Source organism: Phyllobates terribilis, unplaced genomic scaffold (assembly GCF_046119375.1).
Source record: "Phyllobates terribilis strain yellow unplaced genomic scaffold, ASM4611937v1 Scaffold_11__3_contigs__length_659146591, whole genome shotgun sequence".
In the NCBI taxonomy this organism is placed as follows: domain Eukaryota; kingdom Metazoa; phylum Chordata; class Amphibia; order Anura; family Dendrobatidae; genus Phyllobates; species Phyllobates terribilis.
The window spans coordinates 29,515,190-29,536,509 of record NW_027362771.1 but is presented as its reverse complement, the minus strand read 5'-3'; the positions used below and the strand labels follow the sequence as shown (position 1 = coordinate 29,536,509).

The window sequence follows — 21,320 nt, the reverse complement described above, 5'->3', positions numbered from 1 at the left end:
TCTCTCAAGTTGCACCTCTTTTTTGAATGCTCTTCCCGAAGAAATTAGAACTAATCTCAACTTACAGTTTTAGGCGCTCCCTAAAAACACATCTGTTTAGGGCAGCCTATCACGTTCCCTAATCAAAGTCCTTTTATATATAGCCCATTCACCACTATTCCTTCAGACATAATTCTCCATCAAACTCCATCACACCCAAAAGTACTACAAATACTGGCTGGTGACGTGACAAGCTCATGTAGCCTTTATCTACCCCTCATCCCCTCAAGATGGCCGGACCATCATTGTAAGTAAGCACCTGTACTTTGTGTCACCCCCACCTCATTGTAGATTGTAAGCTCTTACTAGCAGGGTTGTCATTATCTTTAGCCATGTTACTTATGGCTGTTGTATATGAACCTCTGAATTGTAAAGCGATGCAGAATATGTTGGCACTATATAAAGATTATTATTTGGCGCTGCATTTCAACAGTTTGGGATTTGGTTAGAATTAATGGTGTCCTCGATACGGAGAAATGAAAGCACATACTTATCCATCATGTCATACCATCAGGGAGACATCCGATTGGCTCCAAATTTATTCTGTAGCAGGACAACAACCCCCAAACATACAGTTAAAGTCCTTAAAGGGATCTAACATTCATGCGGCCTGTGGTTCTTTCAGCATGCGTAAGTCTGGCAGCTATACGACCATAGCCACGTATATTCTTCTCAAATTCTCAAGTGGTTCAGAAAATATATAAATAGAATATCCAGTTTGGGACTATAACCAAGGGCAAGACTAGTCTGGCGCCACCCCTGGATGGCATCTGCCAGTAAGACTTCAAGTGATAGAGGCGTCTCATGCAGCACTGTCACCAAAAACTGTGCTGGGAAAAGCCAGGAGGGGCAGCACCAGACTAGTCTTCTCTAGTTATGGTTCCCCAGCCAGATGGAACTAGCTTTTGTTTGAAATGCTAGAGTGTTTCAGAGAGAATTATACATACAGTCATGCACACATGCTGCCCGTAGTTAAAGCAGCATGAATCCAATGACCAGTTCACTCCAAGCCATCTTCAGCATAAAGAACATGGCATTAAGCCTCCCAAATTTACAGTAAGGACAAGGCAGGTAACATCTTCACATTTGTTAAACTCATCCATCATACTACCAGATAGAGAAGAGCGATTTGTTACTGCACAGAACACATGTCCACTGCCCCAGAGTCCACTAACGAACATTACACCACTCTCAGAAATTTGCTATTGTGCTTGGTGATGTAAGACTTGCATGCATCTCCTCTGCGATGTAAACCCATGCCATGAAGCTGCCAACATAAAGTGATTGTATGGATTTTAAAATGAATCAGAGTATCCACAACTTATGCACCTTGGCGATCTAGATCGGTAATTTTACATGGTATGACCCTTCTGATTGTTGCTGTGATTTCTCAGTTACTGTGGAATACTTAAAGTAACAAATTTTAAGAACTCTGGAAACAATGGCATCCCATAACCGGATCATACCCATGGTATTGTGCTGTGGCAGGTCTCCAGCCCAGGGTTTGGGCTTGAGACCTGCCACAGCACAATACCATGGGTATGAATTATTTCTCTATTTGAATTGGTATTTACCATTAGTGGAGCGACTTTGCTCTACCATGTGAGCTCCTCTGACACCCACAGATTTGTGTGGATGTCTCACAGTTGTACTTATGGAGACTTGATTTGTAGGGGACTATAGGATCCGTGATGGGCAGGAATTCTATGGTTGACACCGTGCAATAATTATGCTATAACCATGCCACTACTTGTCCTCTTAATTAGTCTTGGTCCATCTTTATGAGGGCACCTTTTGTGTAGAGTACCTTCCTCTCCCCTTTTTTGTTTTCCCATGAGTAAGCGGACAACAGCTATACTCTAGTGTTTAGTGGGTGGGTCTTCCAGTCTTACACTGGGTTTCTACACCGTTTCACCTCATCTGTTTATACTATATAAAAATATCATGTGTGCAATATTTTATTGAATTGAATTTTATTTAATTGATTTAATAAAAATTGTTTTATAATAGCTTTAATTCAGTGTTCTTCTTTCTAAAGTTTATTATGAGTTGTATAGCTACAATATAGGGCACTTGCCTTTTATGAACAGAGTTTTTAGGGGTTTTTATTTCCATCATTCATTTTACAGTAAAAATGACCTGGTGATTTGATTCTCCAGGTCAGTACAATTATAGAGGTTCCAAGCAAGCATAGTTTTTGTTTTATTTAAGTGGTAAAAAAAATTCAGAAAGTTGTAAAGAAAAAAAAAAAATATTCCCTTGTTAAGCCATTTTCCGAGAGCAGTAAGGTTTACATTCTTCGGCATATGGAGCTAGATGAGGGCTTTTTTGCACACCGAGCCAAATGTTTTTATTGACCTCACTTTGGGGTAGATATGATGTTTTGATCCCCTCTTATATTTTTGTGTTGTTGCAGCAGCCGAAATACTGAAATTCTGGAGTTTTGATTTTTTTTCTCTCGTTACGTAGTTTATCCTTCAGATTAATTTAATATTTTGATAGCTCAGTTACGAATGCACTGACAAAATATGCATTTTATTTCCTAATTTGTAATGGGGGGGCGGGGAAAGAAGGGGTGATTTTAATTTTTTCTTTTTTTTTCACTTTTCACAGTATGTTAGACCCATTAGGGGACTTAAACGTGCGACTGTCTGATCGCTTGTACTATCTATAGCAATACCACGGTATACCCGATGGCGTGCAGAGACCAGCACAGCCTCCACAATGTAAAGTCACTGGTGTCTGAACACTGGGTATTCTGACAACACGCACTGACATTACTGATTGAGCCAGGAACACTGGGCTGTGATTGTGCACGTCACACAATAACAGCATGCAGGGACAAAGCAGGTACTAGCCCAGTCCCTGAAACAGTTTATAGAGTGACCCCCCCCCCCCACCCCAATGGGGACAGTGACTACGTTTGTAAAGTACTGCAGAATATGATCGAGCCTCATTCTCCATAGAACCAAGTTGTAAAAGTAATTTCTGATCCATATAATACCCAGCTTGAGCCATAGAGCTGAAATTTTAATTATGCACACGAGAAGAGAACGAGACTCTAAAAGCCAGGGAAGTTAGTGATTGGCAAGTATCTGATTACTTGGGTTGGGACAAAAGGAGGGTAGTATGACTTCCTGAAGTCGGTGGAAGCGAGTGGCTACTTTAGGGAGATTAGGCCAGATTCTGGCCTAAAAATCACTCTGTCGTCCAGGATTTGCGTAAATGGCAAGGCCATAGACCAGGCCTGAATGTCACTAATCCTCCTGGCTGAGGTTAAAGCTATTAGTAAAGCTGTTTTAAGAGGGTAGTTTTTAAGAGTTGCTGACTATTGGCTCAGACAGCAAACTAGTCAAGGCCATTAGAATTAAATTTAGATCCAAGGGACCAAACTGTAACAATGGGTCTCTACCTAAAAGCTGCCTTGATAAACCGAAAAAAAACAGTAGTTACCTGCTAGATCGCAGCTATACAGGGCAGCCAGGGCAGATACCTGAATATTCAGTAGAAAACCAGAAAAATCCAGCTGAGCAAATCTTCTAAAATCAATTTCTTTATTAGGTCATGAGAAAAATATTAAGACACCTTAGGAGGGCGAAAGCAAACACATTTCGAACTATGAGTTCATTAATCATTAATGATTAAGAACTCCGTTTGAAACGCGTTTGTTGATGCCCTCCTAAGGTTTGATCAGCTGGATTTTTATGGTTTTCTACTTACCCTCCCAGTCGCACTACTGGCTCTGTGCTGCAATCTTTTAAGTGGGTGAGCTGATATCCATTTTCTCTTTTGACACCTGAACATTCAGAGTGCAGGTGGACAACGCTAACTCAAGACCCTTCTGTAGAAACTCCAGGATTTTCCCTATCGGTGCCCCCTTGTCAACTCTAGACTCAATGAAGAAGAATTTTTTCCAGGTTCTGTCATAAATCTGGGTTGTAAGCAGTTTTCTGTTATGAATCAGGGTGGTTACCAGATTTTGGGAAAAATCTTTTTTGTTTTAGCAATGTCCTTTCAAGTTCCATGCTGTCAAGTGGAGGCTAGTTGCTTGAGGATGGAATATCGGACCCTGGCAGAGGATATCTGGAATCTCAGGTAGGAGCCAAGGATCAGGGATGGACATGCGTCTCCAGGGCCAGAGGTGGGCGATCAGCAGAACCCTAGCTTTGTCTTCCCTGATCTTCCTTATGACCATGGGAAGTAGTGACAAGGAGGGGGGGGGGGGGGCATACACCAGGCTGAAATCCCAGGGGACCAGGAGAGCGTCTAAAACAGGTCTACCACCGGAGAGCCCCATCTTCTTCGGATTACTTTCTGCAACCTGGAAGAGATCTGACACTCATCAACGATGTTGACCGTGTACCCCTCTTGTGGTTCACATAGTCTAGTTGCAGTAGCCTATCAGAGAGGATATTTACTTTCTGGCCCTAAAGGAAAACTAAGGAATCATTCACCACCTTGTCTACTGCCAACAGTTCTTTTGCTTTGGAGGAGAAACCCTTTCAACTATCTGACCAGGTCCCCTGAGCTGCTATACACCAGAGATGGGCTCCCCATCCTTTGGGACTAGCGTTTGTTATATTTATTCTAGTGATTTTAAGTACCCGGGAACCGCCCCCTCCTTTGAGATAGTTTAGTTTAGTTTCCGGAAGGTAACATTCTTGAGTTTCTGAATCAAGCATAATCCCCAAAAACTGCTGAACTTTTGAGGGGACTAATCTGGATTTTTCTAAATTCAGTCCCCAGCCCAGAATTTTTAGGAAGCTCATTACTTTTTAGGTGTAAACTACCGTATATTCCGGCGTATAAGACGACCTGGTGTATAAGACGACCCCCCTACTTTCCTGTTAAAATATAGAGTTTAGGATATATTCACCGTATAAGACTACGCCTTTTCCAACGCATACCAAACACCGGTAAAAAATTTTTAAAAAAAGATTTGAATTTAACCCCTTAAGCCCCGGAGCATTTTTCGTTTTTGCATTTTCGTTTTTGCTCCCCTTGTTCCCAGAGCCATAGCGTTCTTATTTTTTGGTCAATATGGCCATGTGAGGGCTTATTTTTTGCGGGACGAGTTGTACTTTTCAACGCCATTACTAGTTTTATCATATCCTGTACGGGAAAACGGGAAAAAAATTCCAAGTGCGGTAAAATTGCAAAAAAGTGCAATACCAGTTTTTTATTTATTTTTTTTACCACGTTCACTGAATGCTAAAACTGACCTGCCCTTCTCATTCTACAGGTCATTACGAGTTCATAGACACCAAACATGTATAGGTTCTTTTATATTTAAGTGGTGAAAAAAAATTCCAAAATTTGGTAAAAAAAAAAATAAAAAAATAGCGCCATATTCTAAGACCCGTAGCGTCTCCATTTTTCGTGATCTGGGGCTGGTTGATGGCTTTTTTTTTTGCGTGCCGGGCTGACGTTTTTATTGGTAACATTTGGGGTAGATCCGATGTTTTGATCGCCCGTTATTGCATTTTATTGCAATTTTGCGGCGACCAAAAAACGTAATTCTGGCATTTAGAATTTTTTTCTCGTTACGCCGTTTACCGATCGGATTAATTATTTTTTTATATTGATAGATCGGGCGATTCTGAACGCGGCGATACCAAATATGTGTATGTGGGGGTTTTTTTTATATATATATATTTTATTTTGAATGGGGCGAAATGGGGGTGATTTAAACTTTTATATTTTTTTATTTTTTTTTTATTTTTAAAAACTTTTTTTTTTTTACTTTTTGCATGCTTCTATAGTCTCCATAGGAGACTAGAAGCAGCAACTATCCGATCGCCTCTGCTACATACAGGGGACGAGCAGGTCCCCTGCATGCAGCAGAAATGGTCCTGTGCTATGAGCGCCGACCACTAGGTGGCGCTCATAGCGACAAGATCATGACAACCACAGGCGTCTGCTGCAGACCCTGGGTTGTCATGCACGCCCATCGGCGACCCGCGATCACGTGACGGGGTCGCCGGTGGGCGGGGCTTATGACGCGCTACCCGGAAGCGCGCGTTAAATGCTGCTGTCGGAGATTGACAGCGGCATTTAACATGTTAACAGCCGCGGGTGGATCGCGATTCCACCCGCGGCTGTTGCGGGCACATGTCAGCTGTAAGAATCAGCTGACATGTGCTCCGTTCAGTGAGGGCTCAGCGCAGCAGCCCTCACTGAACGGGCAGTACGCAAATATGCGTACTAATACGTCCCCGGTAAGAAAGGGGTTAACATGGTCCTTTTTTAATTTAAATTCTTATGACATGCAGGTATATAGCAGGAAAACTGTCACTCATAAACATAAGGCATACAACAACATTACTATCATCCATTTTCATCAGCGGCATACACCGGTACCCGACAATTTACAACAGAAAGAATAGAGCTTCACACATAGATTAGATAGATAGAAATATGTCAGTCACATATATATGAAGTACAGTGACAGTGTTGCTTACTGTACTTGTCATTTAGTGTAAAGGATTTATTAAAAAATATAATAGTGTTTTCATGCACCGTCTCTTTAAAAAAGCCGGCCGGCAATTCAGCATCTGTACCCGACAATTTAGAATAGAAGGAATAGAGAATCATACATAGATTAGATAGAAACATGTCAGTCACATATATATGAAGTACAGTGACAGTGTTGATTACTGTACTTGTCATTTAGTGTTAAAATAAAGGATTTAAAAAAAAATTGGCGTGGGGTTCCCCTTAATTTTAGCCTCTAGCGGAGGTTAAGCAGACAGCTGGGGCAGATGTTTGAAGCCTGGGAAGGGGGTAATACCCACGGAGCTTCCCAGACTACTAATATCAGCCCCCAGCTGAATACCTAGCCTTTACTAGCTATTAAAATGGGGGACCCCCCCAAAAAAATGACGTGGGGTCCCCCCTATTTTAATAGCTAGCAAAGGCTAGGCAGACAGCTGGGGGCTGATATTAATAGCCCAGGAAGGGTGCCATGAATATTGGCCCCCTCCCAGGCTAGAAACACCAGCCGTCAGCTGCCCCAGAAATGGCGCATCCATAGGATGCGCCAATTCTGGCACTTAGCCTCGCTCTTCCACGCTGCCCTGGTGCGGTGGCAGGGGGTAATAGGGCTGGGGTTCATGTCAGCGCCAGCTGCCATGAAGCCCAGGTTAGTAATGATGGGCGTCTATAAGACACCCCCATTACTAACCTACAAAGTGTTAAAAAGAAAAAACACACACTACACCAAGAAAAAAATAATTTATTTGAAATAAACCACACCATTTTATTTAATTCTTAGTTTACTAAAAAAAAAATAGTTACCTGTCCACGTTCCTGCGCTGATCTCCCATGCACAGCTGTCACATCTGGAGATGGTGACAGCTGTGCATGGCTGCTGTAAGCTCACGCTGCCGGGAACACGTCCGCTCCCGGCAGCGGGAGCCACTGACTGAGGTCACCGGAGTGCATTCAGGCAGCGCAGCTCCGGAGACCTCCTTTACGGCACTGCTGTACCGTGGGAATTTCTCACGATACAGCAGGGCCGTAAAGCAGCTAACCGGAGCAGCGCTGCCTGAACTCCGGCGAACCCGCTTATGCAATGACGGGGCTGCTTTACGGCCCCATCATTCTAGCGGCGGCAGCGGTTCAGAGCAGTCACATTCTATGTGGCTGCTCTGAACTGGAGATCTTCGTGGGACACTCGTGGACTACTACGGAGGTGTAAGGATAAGGTTGTGGTTTATTATTTTATATTTTATTACAGGAGATCGATGGCTTCAGGGAATTAGGTGTCTAGGTGAGTATAGGTGTAGTTTTTTATTATTTACTTTATTTTAGGTGGCGATCTGCGGGGACAGGTAATGTATAAACTAATTTATTGTAGGCAACCACTGGCCACCAATGACATGTATTTAACATTTATTGGGGACACAGTAGGGCAATTTATATAGCAGGATCAGGCTGATGGGAACTACTGCTCCCATCGAGCTGATCCTGCTGGCAGGAGTGGACGGGGGACAGACATAGGCCGATGGGAGTAGTAGTGTCACATCGGCCTATGTCTGCACGCACACACCGCACAGACACACCAATCATGACGGGTCTGGGAGGTGAGGCTGACCTGTGCGACCGTGGGAAAGTTCATGTGAGTTCATGCAATGCAGTCAAGCATGAACTCACATGAACCCTCTGAGGGCACCGCGGCGACTTCAAATGAACAGCTGATCAGCATCACCTGATACCTCAGCTGTTCATTTGAAATAACCGGCGGGAAAGCGCAGCACAGAACGGAAAAGCCGGCGGTGAAGTCTTTTCACTGCCGGCTTCCCCGCCCGGGTCTTTCGCTCCCCGCTCCTTTGTGCTGCACTCCCCGCCCGGTCCTAACTTACGATCGGGATGGGAGGTGGCGAGGGGAGCGGAGGCTGCGGGGAAGCAGTATGGGGCTGTGTGATTGTTTAAAAGCCGGCGGCATTTTACCGCCCACCGGCTTTTAAACAATCAGGAGAATTCTCCCACGCTGGGATGGCATTCTGATGACAGGCTGGATCTCAGCTGAGCTCTGCCATCCAGCTTGTCATCCTTCAGAGACACTGCAGAGCGCAGGCATTATGGGAACTTCCGATTCCGGTATTCGATATTGTAAAAGTATCGGAATTAAGTATCGGAATTCCGATACCGCGAATATCGGCCGATACCTGATATTACAGTATCGGAATGCTCAACACTACTTGTCACAGAAGCGATGCGAACTTCCCAGCTCCGGACACAGCGCAGCGCTTCTGTGACAAGTGAAAGCTGTCGGCACAGAAGCCCTGCGCTGTGTCCGGAGCTGGGAAGACACTGTGATGTGTCAGAAAAGTTCGCTAGGTTCTGTCTGTCTCCGCTGCTGGGAATACGCTGCGCTGTGTCCCAGGCCTGAGAAGACACAGCGCAGCGATGTGTCAGTTTCAGCACAGAAGCGCTGACTGTCTGGACCTACCGCCGCCGTATTTTAACTCCCTCCACCTTATATTAACTCCCACATGGCAGGGATACGAACACGGCAGCTTATTAACACCCCCAGAGTATCCCCGCATGTCAATTTCTGAAAGTTCAAAAACATTACCGGCGTATAAGACAACCCCAGACTAGACAGAAGATTTTTCAGTCTTCAAAAGTCGTCTTATACGCCGGAATATACGGTACATTGGTAGGCAGAAATCCATATCACTAAAATCATCCAGATAAGGGATGATTAAAATATCACGTTCCCAGATATGAGCCATGACCTCCACCATAACCTTAGTAAACACCCAAGGGGCTATTGCTAAACAAAAGCAGGGCTCTGAACTGGAAATGTTTAATCTCCCCATCCCAAGACTATGGCCACCCTCGAGTATTTGATATTCATCATGTATAGGCACATGACAATAAGAGTCTTTCAAATCCAATACTCCCGTGTAACAGCCAGAAAATAGTAATTTTATTGCTGAACTAACAGACTCCATTTTAAAGGTGGGAATAATCAAATAATCAAGAATCTGTGTAGATCTAAGCAGATACGTCCCTATATATTGAGACTTCGTTAAGGGGCAGCATTTATGCGGGGGCATTTATGCATATAGCATTTATGCATACTTAATCGAAGTGCCATAATTTATCAAAGTGCCCTGGCAGTTAGAAAATGGCATTGCTAATATTCATCTTTCTTCTCTTCTTACAGGTATATATTTTTCACTGCTTGTGTGACCTCTCCTGAATTGTATCTCCATGCAATGCTCTGCAGCCTATCAATCTCTGGTATATATTTTTCACTGCTTGTGTGACCTCTCCTGAATTGTATCTCCATGCAATGCTCTGCAGCCTATCAATCTCTGGTATGTATTTTTCACGGCTTGTGTGACCTCTCCTGAATTGTATCTTCATGCAATGCTCTGCAGCCTATCAATCTCTGGTATATATTTTTCACTCCTCTACGTTTTTTAATCCATGATACTTAAAGGTCATTACACTTACTTTAAGAGTTTATGATCCATGCAGAGTTTGCTAGTCTGTTTTTTTTTTTTTTTTTCCCTGCACTTTATGGTCTCCTGTTGTCTTTTAAGCTAGTGATTGATTGTTAACGAGTTAAATCTGTGTAGATCTAAGCAGATACGTCCCTATATATTGAGACTTAGTTAAGGGGCAGCATTTATGCATATAGCATTTATGCATACTTAATCGAAGTGCCATAATTTATCAAAGTGCCCTGACAGTTAGAAAATGGCAGTTGGACAGGAGACAGGTAAGACATGCAAGACAATTAAACAAACTTGCTTCCAGGTCATCTTTTTGGCAAACAGTATTCACCATTTGTATCTGTGCCATTTATACTCTGGTTGCTACAATCATCCACATTCACCGTTCTCCCACAAATGTGGCACACTTCATCCATATTAATCCCTCACTCCTCTCTTCTCCTATGTACAGTTGTCATGCTCTCTTCACAATGTTATACCACGCAGATCAATTCATTCTCACCATACAACGCAGGAAACACTCACAAATCACTCAATCATCTGCTCACTCTCTGTATCTTCCTTCTATTAGTCGCAGGTGATATTTCTCCCAACCCAGGACCCTCCAGTAATAATAACACTAACTTTCCCTGTTACATTCAGAAACCCTGCTAATCTCATTAATATTCCCTGCATATCTTCTGTCTCATTCAACTGTGCCCTTTGGAATGCACGCTCACAATGTAATAAACTCTCTTACATCCATGACTTTTTCCTCTCTAATTCCCTCAACCTTCTGGCTCTCACTGAAACCTGGATCCAGCAGTCGGACACCACCGCCGCTGCAGCTCTCTCCTATGGTGGCCTACATTTCTCTCATACTCCGCGACCAGACAACAGATCAGGTGGAGGTGTTGGTCTGCTTCTTTCAACAAAATGTACTTTTCAGGTTATCCCCCCTGTACCTTCCCTTATCTTCCAGTCTTTTGAGGCCCACACAGTCAGACTCTACCGGCCCTTCTCCCTGCGAGTGGCGGTTGTCTATCGCCCTCCAGGTCCCCCCCGTCAATTCCTGGATCACTTTGCTGCCTGGCTTCCAAATTTTCTACCCTGCGACATCCCCACAATAATCATGGGAGACTTTAACATCCCAATTGGCGATCCTCTTTCCCCATCTGCCACGCATCTTTTATCACTAACCTCCTCCTTCGGCCTTTCACAGCTTGTTAATTCTCCTACACATGAAGACGGGAACACATTGGACCTGATCTTCTCCCGGCTTTGCTCAGCACATGACTTTACTAACTCTCCCCTTCCACTCGCTGACCATAATCTTCTTTCATTCTCTGTCAAGAACTGTAACTCTACTCAACACACTCCCACCGTCCACACTTCTAGAAATTTACGCACCATTAACACCCAGAAATTTATAAAAAGGTTGCAATCATTGGCCCCAATCTCCTCCCTCTCATGTCCCGACTCTGCATTGAAGCATTATAACAAAATAATGCTATGCGCCCGGAATGAAGCCGCACCTCCTACACAAACAAAAATTCGGCATAGACGGTGACAACCCTGGCACACGCCTCAAACACGTCTTCTCCAGAGGTACTCCAGGTGCGCTGAACGGCTGTGGAGAAAATCAAATCTGCCCGAAGATTTCCTCCACTATAAATTTATGCTGAAAACATAACTCTGCCCTTCACCTCTCCAAACAAATCTACTTTAACAACCTCATAATCTCACTTTCCAATAATCCTAAACGACTCTTTGACACGTTTCATTCTCTCCTCAATCAAACACAGGCCCCGACCACAGCGCTGACGATCTGGCCAATTATTTCAAAGAAAAAATTGACCAGATCCGACAGGAAATTTTCTCCCAATCCCCAAATGTTATGCATGCTCTCCCCCGCCACATTGTATCTTGCTCATTTTCTGACTTCGAACCAGTCACGGAAGATGAAGTGATCAGGCTCCTTGCATCTTCTCGTCCTACCACCTGCACCAGTGACCCTATTCCCTCACATATCCTTCAGTCCCTTGCTCCAGCTGTCACCACTCACCTAACTAAAATTTTCAACCTTTCCCTCTCATCTGGTATCTTTCCCTCTTTTAAACATGCCAGCATACAACCATTACTTAAAAAACCATCCCTTGACCAGAATTGCACGGCCAACTACAGAACTGTTTCCAATCTTCCCTTTATCTCTAAACTCCTGGAACGCCTGGTCCACTCCCATCTCATCCGCTATCTCTCAGACTACTCTCTTCTTGACCCTTTACAATCTGGTTTCCGCTCTTTACATTCTACTGAAACTGCCCTCACTAAAGTAAAATCGAATTCAACTTCGGGTTCATACCAACCATGCGCATAATAGCCTCTGTCAGGACTGCACACATACTGGCTGGCGACCAGTCCATGTATTATTTATCCTATTCAGTATATCAAGGCTGCATTATACAATATATGTACTTTTTACCTTTTGTGTCTCCCCCACTTCCTCATAGACTAAGCTCGCGAGCAGGGCCCTCACTCCTTTCGATATGAGAAATGCTTATTCTGTATTGTCTGTATAAGTCCCCCCTAAAATTTGTAAAGTGCTGCGGAATATGTTGGCGCTATAAAAATAAAAACTATTATTATAATGATACATCAGAAGGAGCCATCGGGCTTAGAAACCATGAAGAGGTGAGAGTAGAACCCCAATCCCCTTTCAGACGCTGGGATCTCCACTAGAACAGCCTTCTGGACTATACTCCGCACCTCCTTTTGTAGGGCCAGTTGCTCTGACTCAGAACAGACCTGGGTCAAGATGAATCTGTCGTGAGGGTTCACTTGGAACTCTAGCCTCAGACCCAAATAAAGTAAAGGATCCAGTTACTGGCTGAAATATTTGTCCAGGCAGGTAAGAAGCCCAAAGCCTCCCCCCCTACCTGGGCTACAAGTCATTGACTCAGCTTCTGGGGCTCCTGAGAAGAACCAAACAGAAGACCTCGACATTTCAGCCTGCGATCCTCCCACTTATCCTGATCTTTCTGTGGTCTTTTACGTACAAATCTTTTATGGAATGAACGTTTGTACGCAGGCATGGATAGGTTAGGAAATCCTTTTTTGTATTGCTCGCCTTGTCCAAGATCTCATCCATAGCCAGACCAAATAGGTGTTCCCCCTCACATGGGATAGAGCACAGTCTCGTTCTGGCCTGGATATCTCCCGGCCAACACTTAAACCATAAGGCTCTGCAGGCCGCATTGGACATTGCAGCCAACCTTACAGAATCCGCAGAGGCACCTGCTAGGAAAGCTGCTGCCCCCTGCATGAGCAGGATGTTGGACATAATCTCCTTCCTGGTTGTATTATCCTTTAGATGGGACTCAAGCTGTTCCAGCCATATCAAGGACCTGGCTGTACAAATTGCTCAAACAGCTGGCTTTAAGGTTTCAGCTGCTGTTTCCCAGGTACCTTTAACAAAGGTATCAGCTTTTCTGTCCAAAGGGTCCTTAAGAGCTCCCTTATCAAAAGGGAAGAGATAATTTTCTAGATGCCTTCTTTATGGCTACATCCCAAGAGGATGAAGCCGAGTCCTCCAAGGGGCATTTCCTCTTAAAGGAAGAGCACCCTTTCTCTCTGGTCTTTCCCACTCCTTACATATCAATCCCTGGAGTCTATTGTTAATCGGAAAACACCTTCTCTTCCTTTGACCTAGGCCCCTGAACATAACATCTTGGACCGATTAACCTGGTCTGGTGTCCACAATACCCATAGTTGAGAGGACTGCTATAACCAGACCATCAGTTTCATTTAGAGGAAAACAATGCTGTCCTGTACTGCTGTCTGAGAATGAGGAAGCATATGAACCACACGAGTCCTCCTCATAGTTCGATGGGAAGGAGACATCAGAGACTGGGGAGACATCATAATCCGTATCCACCTTTCTTTAATTTTTTTTTCTTTTAGTGAGGGCCTTGCTGATCTCTGACTTGACCAAGGTTTTCAACCCTGATGCAAAACTAGGTGTTTCATCTGCCAAAGTCTGATTGATACAGGATTGGCACAGCCTTTTTAGGTATGAATCCGCTAATAGGGCCTTACACAACACTCCTTCCTGGCGGAATTTTAACTTCTTCACCTTCCCCCATTTCATCCCACTCTGAATTTTCCTTGTATAGTAAAATGAATAGTGTTACAGTACAAAAAACAAGACCTCACGCATCCCAGTGGAAAGATCAGACTGTGTCCATTGCTTTAACCTTCGTCAGGCTGCATAATTTTACAACGTTAACAGGCTGCAGAGGTACAATTGTACCTTCATATATATCTCCACTGTTGGAAGACTTTCTCCTTTACTTGGTTTCAGAAACTAAAGTTCATTCAGCTACAAATGTTATGCTGATATCTATTGGCCAGTGTTGTTACTGCTCACTTATGTTGCTGTCAATTAAGTTGATTCAAACTGGGAGTGGCTTCTACTTCTCTTCCTGCCTCCCTCCTCTCAGTAGCCATTTTGCTGTTCATCTCATTGCTGTGAGCACACACATTTCTAGGCTTGTGAAGTCTTCAATTTCTTGGATACAAAGGTAGGAAAGTCTCTCAGCATCTAACAGCCAGTTATACCTTCATTCGCCTTATGTGGGGACAAAACAGTCAGAAATGGTCTTTGAGCCTGGACTTGGCTTACATAAATTTTGTATGAAACTTATCACTATAGGTATGATTTTTATACGAAAAATGGATAATAATTAGTATCTACATATTGTTTTACAATGTTTTACTTATATTCAGCACAAAATAAAGATGGTGGCTCTGTTACAATTTTCCTGTTGGTCGAAAAAACAGTCGAAGATGGAATGAAAATTCTGAAACCGTATATGGTTTACATAATATATAAATGACATTTATAAATAATTATCACTAGAAATAATTTACTTTTTTATCTGCACTTTAGAATCGAGTTTCATTCTACTTGCCACGTGTTACTGAACTAAATTACGAAGCCAAAATTCATCTACCAAGTCATCATGAGTGATAGTGATGCTGGATCTAGTTTCCACCATAATCCAAGAAAACGTGTTTGCAGGTTAGTATCATTTTGTGAAAAGCCAATAATGTAGTATTGTGTAGTATTTCGGAAAATTATTTATTTTTCATTTTTTCATATTTACAGATTTACGTCTGACGAAATAATGCGAATGCTAGAAGAATCTGATTCTGAGCATGAGGAAGAACCATATGTTGCATCTGATTATGAAAACTATGTACCACAAGTGGATGCTACTGAAGATTCAGACATTGAACAAGAAATGGTCAGAGCAGGAAAAAATACGACTCAGACGAAAGTGTTGAGGATGAGTCTGTGCCTCAAAGTGCAGGCGACATTTGGACTGCTAAGGATAAAACTCAATGGTGTAGTGATCCACTGCCAAATGCACAAACAATCTCGTAATGTCCTACGACAAAGGTGGCCCTGCAGCAATCAGCAACCTGTACACAGCAAAAGAGCTATTCAAGTCAATCATGACTCCCGAGATGTGTGACATCATATTACGAGAAAAGAATCAGCTAAGAGATGCCCTTCACCTTATAGACTGGGATAGTATCTTTAGTAATAGGAGCACGGATAGAAAATGGGAAATTTTCAAAACAGTCCTACATAGTCACTGTAGAAGGTACATACCTTATGGGAATAAAAGGGCTAGGAATAGGAGGAAGCCAATGTGGCTAAATAAGGAAGTCAAGAGGGCAATGAAAAACAAAAAAAGGGCTTTCGGTAAACTTAAACAAGAAGGCAGCGAGGAAGCGCTAATATCTTATAGGGAAAAAAACAAAATCTGTAACAAATAAGAATAGCAAAAGAGGAGACAGACTAATTGCCAAGGAAAGTAAAACGAATCCCAAACTGTTCTTTAACTATATAAACAGTAAAAGGATTAAAACTGATGGAGTTGGCCCATTGAAAAATAACCTGGGTAAAATCATAGAGGGCGATGAGGGTAAAGCAAACCTACTCAATAGCTTCTTCTCCACTGTTTTCACAAAAGAAAACAATTTATTGGAGGAAATGCAGAGTGATAAAGTAAACCCTCCGCTAAATATCACCCACCTAACCCAGGAGGAAGTTCAGAAATGCCTAAATATCAAAATAGACAAGTCACCAGGCCCAGATGGCATACACCCCGGGTACTAAAAGAATTAAGTAATGTGATAGACAGACCGCTGTATCTTATATTCAAGCACTCTTTATGGACAGGGACTGTCCCACTAGACTGGCGCCAAGCAAATGTGGTACCAATATTCAAAAAGGGGTCTAAAAGTGACCCTGGGAACTATAGACCTGTCAGCTTAACGTCTGTTGTGGGTAAATTGTTTGAAGGATTTCTTAGAGATGCTATTGTAGAATATCTTAATGATAACTGTCTAACTCCATATCAACATGGATTCATGAGGGATCGCTCCTGCCAAACAAACCTGATCTCCTTCTACGAGGAGGTGAGCTCACAGCTGGACCAGGGAGAGTCAGTGGATATTGTATACCTTGACTTCTCCAAAGCATTTGATACCGTGCCACACAAAAGGTTGGTATATACAATGAGAATGCTTGGTCTGGGGGATAATGTGTGCAAGTGGGTAAATAGCTGGCTGAGTGATAGAAAGCAGAGGGTGGTTATCAATGGAGAAAGCTCAGGGTGTGTCAGGGTTACTAGCGGGGTGCCTCAAGGGTCTGTCTTGGGCCCTATATTATTTAATATATTTATTAATGATCTAGTGGAAGGGTTGCATAGTAAAATAGCAATATTTGCAGATGATACTAAACTTTGTAAAGTAGTTAATACAGATGAGGATAGGGCACAGCTACAGGAGGATTTAGATAAATTGGGGAGTTGGGCCAAAAAGTGGCAAATGGGGTTCAATGCCGATAAATGTAAGGTCATGCACATGGGAAAGAAAAACAGCAGTCACCCATACATATTAAATGGGAAACCGTTGGGGAAATCTGACATGGAGAAGGACCTGGGCGTCTTGGTTAATAGCAAATTAAATTGGAGCGCCCAGTGTCAGGCAGCAGCTGCGAAGGCAAATAGAGTCATGGCATGCATCAGAAGAGGAATAGGGACATATGATGAGAACATTGTTCTTCCTCTGTATAAAGCGCTGGTAAGGCCGCACTTAGAATATTGTGCACAGTTCTGGGCTCCGGTGCTCAGGAAAGACATATTGGAGCTAGAGAGGGTACAAAGGAGGGCGACTAAGGTAATAAAGGGAATGGAGGGACTAGAATACCCAGAGAGGTTGTCAAAATTAGGCCTATTTACGTTGGAAAAGAGAAGGCTTAGGGGAGACCTCATAAACATGTATAAATACATCAGGGGGCAGTACAGAGATCTCTCCCATGACCTGTTTATACCAAGGATGGTGACAAAGACGAGGGGGCACACTATGCGTCTGGAGGAAAGGAGGTTCCTGCACCAGCATAGAAGGGGATTCTTTACGGTCAGAGCTGTGAGACTCTGGAACTCTCTGGGAGAGGAAGTGGTGATGTCCAACTCACTTAATGAGTTCAAGAGAGGCCTGGACGCCTTTCTTGAGAATAAAATTACATCTTATGCTTAGTGATAGTTAATTAATCCAGGGATTTAATCTGACTGCCAGATTGGAGTCGAGAAGTGAATTTTTCCTCAATGATGTAAATTGGCCTATACCGCATGGTCTTTTTTTGCCTTCCCCTGGATCAACGCTGCGGAATAGCTGCAGTGCACAAGAAATAGGCTGAACTGGATGGACGCTTGTCATTTTTCGGCCTTATAAACTATGTTACTAGGTTACTATGGCCAAGAGAGTTTGTGATGCTTACAACGAGCTGGTACAACGTTTTCCTGATTCTTCTGAACGGCCACCACAAAAAACATTCAAGCAATTTACTGAAACTGAACTCCATGCATTTTTTGGCATACTGATTGCTGCTGGTGTGCACAGAGACAACAAAGAATCTGGAGGAAATGCGGAATGTTGCTGCTCTGCCTCTTATACGTGCAGCCATGTCTCGAGACCGCTTCAAGATGATACTCAGATTTATCAGATTTGACAACGAAAATACACGTGCAGAACGTGTGCAAACAGATAAAGCTGCACCAATACAGGACATCTGGACAATGCTGAACAGAAATCTGGAGAGCGCCTACAAGCCATATAATTGTATAACCGTCGACAAGCAATTATTTCCATTTAGAGGCCATACTAAATTTACCCAGTATATACCTTCAAAACCAGCTAAATATAGCATAAAGATTTTCTGGGCTTGTGACTCGTCAAACGCCTACCCATTACAAGGTCAGCTCTACACTGGGAAACCAACTGATGGTCCTCGACAAGTAAACATTGGTGAACGAACAGTATTGGACCTAGTGAGCTCGTATAAAGGCTCTGGAAGAAATGTCACCATCGATAACTTCTTTACAACCATGGAACTAGCTAAGGTATTGAACTCCTGGAACATGACACTAGTTGGTACAGTGAGAAAAAACAAAAGGTTCCTACCTAGCAACATGCAGCCTGCCAAAGAAAGGCCTGTAAACTCGACAAATTTTGCCTACAATCATGATGCAAGAGTCTGTTCATATGTACCAAAGAAGAACAAATCAGTCGTGCTTCTATCATCTATGCACATGATGGGAGAAGTTGAAGAGACACTAGCAGCCAAGCCAGAGATAATAAAATACTACAACAAAACAAAAGGCGGAGTTGATGTTATGGATAAAATGTTGGGAGAGTACACTGTGAAACGACGAACATTACGTTGGCCTCTGGCATTTTTCTACAATATGATTGACGTCACTGGGTTAGCATCCTACATCTACAGAGAACACAATCCAAGCTTCAGGACAAAGGATCAATGAAGAAAGTTCCTGAAAGATCTCGCAAATCAGCCGTGTATGCCTGCAATTGAAGATCATAGTACAAACCAAATGATGATGAGAAACCATTTTCTTCGAAGTGCAGTAGAAATGGTGCATGGACGATGCATTCTGGTAGCATCGCAAGCAGCAGCTGGCCCTCAAATACCTCATGGTAGTCGTGGTCCCTCCCCAGTTGTTGGTAGTTGCCATGTCTGCCGAGACCTGAGGCGAAAACAACGCAAGACTAGAAAGTCTTGTGTGAAACCCATTTGCGATGAACACTCGGTAGCAAAGACAACATGCATTACTTGTGAAGAAAATCAATAAAAAAAGTTTCTTACACTTTCTTTTATAATGTAAATGAACAGTTTTTTTACTTGTTTATAATAAAATCGCATTATCGTTAAAAAAATATTCTTTTTTCCTTGCATTATCTTCATTCAAAATATATGAGGGTACATTTGTACCTATGCAGCTTGTTATGGATGCAAAAATATCTCGACCCCTTATCTCGGAAGGGGGTGGAGATATTTCATTGAAATTTTGCCAATATATTCTGGACCAAAACTGCAGAGATGTCACGAAATTTCAGCCCTCTACGGCTTTTCGAAAAAAAGTTATTGCAATTTTAAAACGGAATAGTTACAATTGTACCTACTCAGCCGGACGAAGGTTAAAGGGAACCTGTCACGTGCTAGCTACCCTCTACACTCCCCTCATAGCTGTTTTCATTAAAATTGGTGCAGCTATAATGATTTTAGAACCTTTAATATACTTCGATCCTACCTGCTTGTTCAGTCATAGGGGTGTGCTTGTCATATCCAGTCATGGGCAGGCACAGCATTCAGTCACTGCTGGCACCACCTGTGTATTTGAATATTGCTCCCGGATGGCATCATTAGTGGTAATCACACAGCCTCACTGCACAGGCATGGGGAACAGAGAGTCATAGCTTTCAGCCTGGGAAAGCTCAGTCTCACAGCTCTCATCTCCATCTCTAAACTGATGACACACAGAGATCTACCTCTCTGGACCTGATATTTCCTCCCTACTAACCAAATTCTCACATTGTATGTCCACCATTTCATCCTCTTTTCTGCTAGACTTCTAAAACTTAACATAGACAAAACAGAATTCATCTTTCCCACATCTCACTCAACCCCCCCCCCCCCAAAGGACCTATCAATTAAAGTAAATGGCTGCCCACTCTCCCCAGTCCCACACGCTTGCTGCCTCGGGGTAACCTTGAACTCTAATCTCTCCTTCAAACTACAAATCCAAGCCTTTCCACTTACTGCCGACTTCAGCTCAAAAATATTTCCCAGATCAGCACATTCCTCAACCATGATTCTGCAAAAACACTAGTGCATGCCCTCATCTCCCGCATCAACTACTGCAACCTCCTGCGCTGTGGCCTCTCGTCTAAGGCTGTGTGCCCACTATGCATTTTCCAAGAGTTTATGCTGCGGAATTTCTGCAGCATAAACGCTTGGGAAACGCTTGTAATCCGCCCCCCATGGTCCCCAATGACAAGCTGCAATGTCAATGACCATGCTGCGGATTTTCCGCAGCACGTCCATTAATTTTGCGGACATGCAGCGTAATTGCCGCCATTGCCTTGCATTGAAACGCATAATATCCGTGTCAGTACATTTGTACACACGGATATTATGCGTTTCTATGTGCGGATGGTACCCAAGTCTGGAGGAGAGGAGACTCATCCAGACCTGGGTACCATAGAAACTGTAAAAAAAAAAGAATTTAAAATAAAAAATAAAGTTTATACTCACCTTCTGATGTCCTCCCAGTGTTTTATCTGCTCCGGCCGGTCTCTTGCAATGCTCGCGCTGTTGTGAAGGACCTGCCATGACGTCACTGAAGTCATGTGACCCATCACATGGCTCAATGACGTCAAAGCAGGTCCTTCACAACAGCACGAGCCGCCCAACACACTGGACGCAGCAGAGATAACACCAGGAGGACAACGGAAGGCGAGTATAAACTTTATTTTTTACCATTCTTAATTTTTTTTAACTTGGTCACACTATATAAATCCATGCCGGTTGCATGGATTTATATAGTGTGAACAAGTTGTCAAGCAATTTTCCAAGTGATGCTAAAATCGCTTAGAAAAGCGCTTGATAACCCGCATGCAAAGACGCTTGACAAACGCTTCTACCTAGCGGGAAAAGCGCATGTAAAAAATATGCAGCATTTCTGCATCGTGGGCACATAGCTTAACTCTTGCACCGCTCCAATCCATCCTAAACTCTGCTGCCCGACTAATCCACCTGTCCCCCTGCTATTCCCCGGCCTCTCCCTTGTCAATCTCTTCACTGGCTCCCCATTGTCCAGAGACGCCAATTGAAAACCCTAACCTTGGCATACAAAGCTATCCACAACCTGTCTCCCCCATACATCTGTGACCTAGTCTCCC

At 43.3% G+C, this 21,320-nt stretch overlaps 1 protein-coding gene across 4 annotated transcripts in view; it reads right to left on the bottom strand.

Moving 5' to 3' along the window:
• SIMC1 (SUMO interacting motifs containing 1) overlaps positions 1–21,320 on the bottom strand; it is a 94,358-nt gene that overhangs the window by 72,001 nt on the left and 1,037 nt on the right. The window lies entirely within an intron of this gene.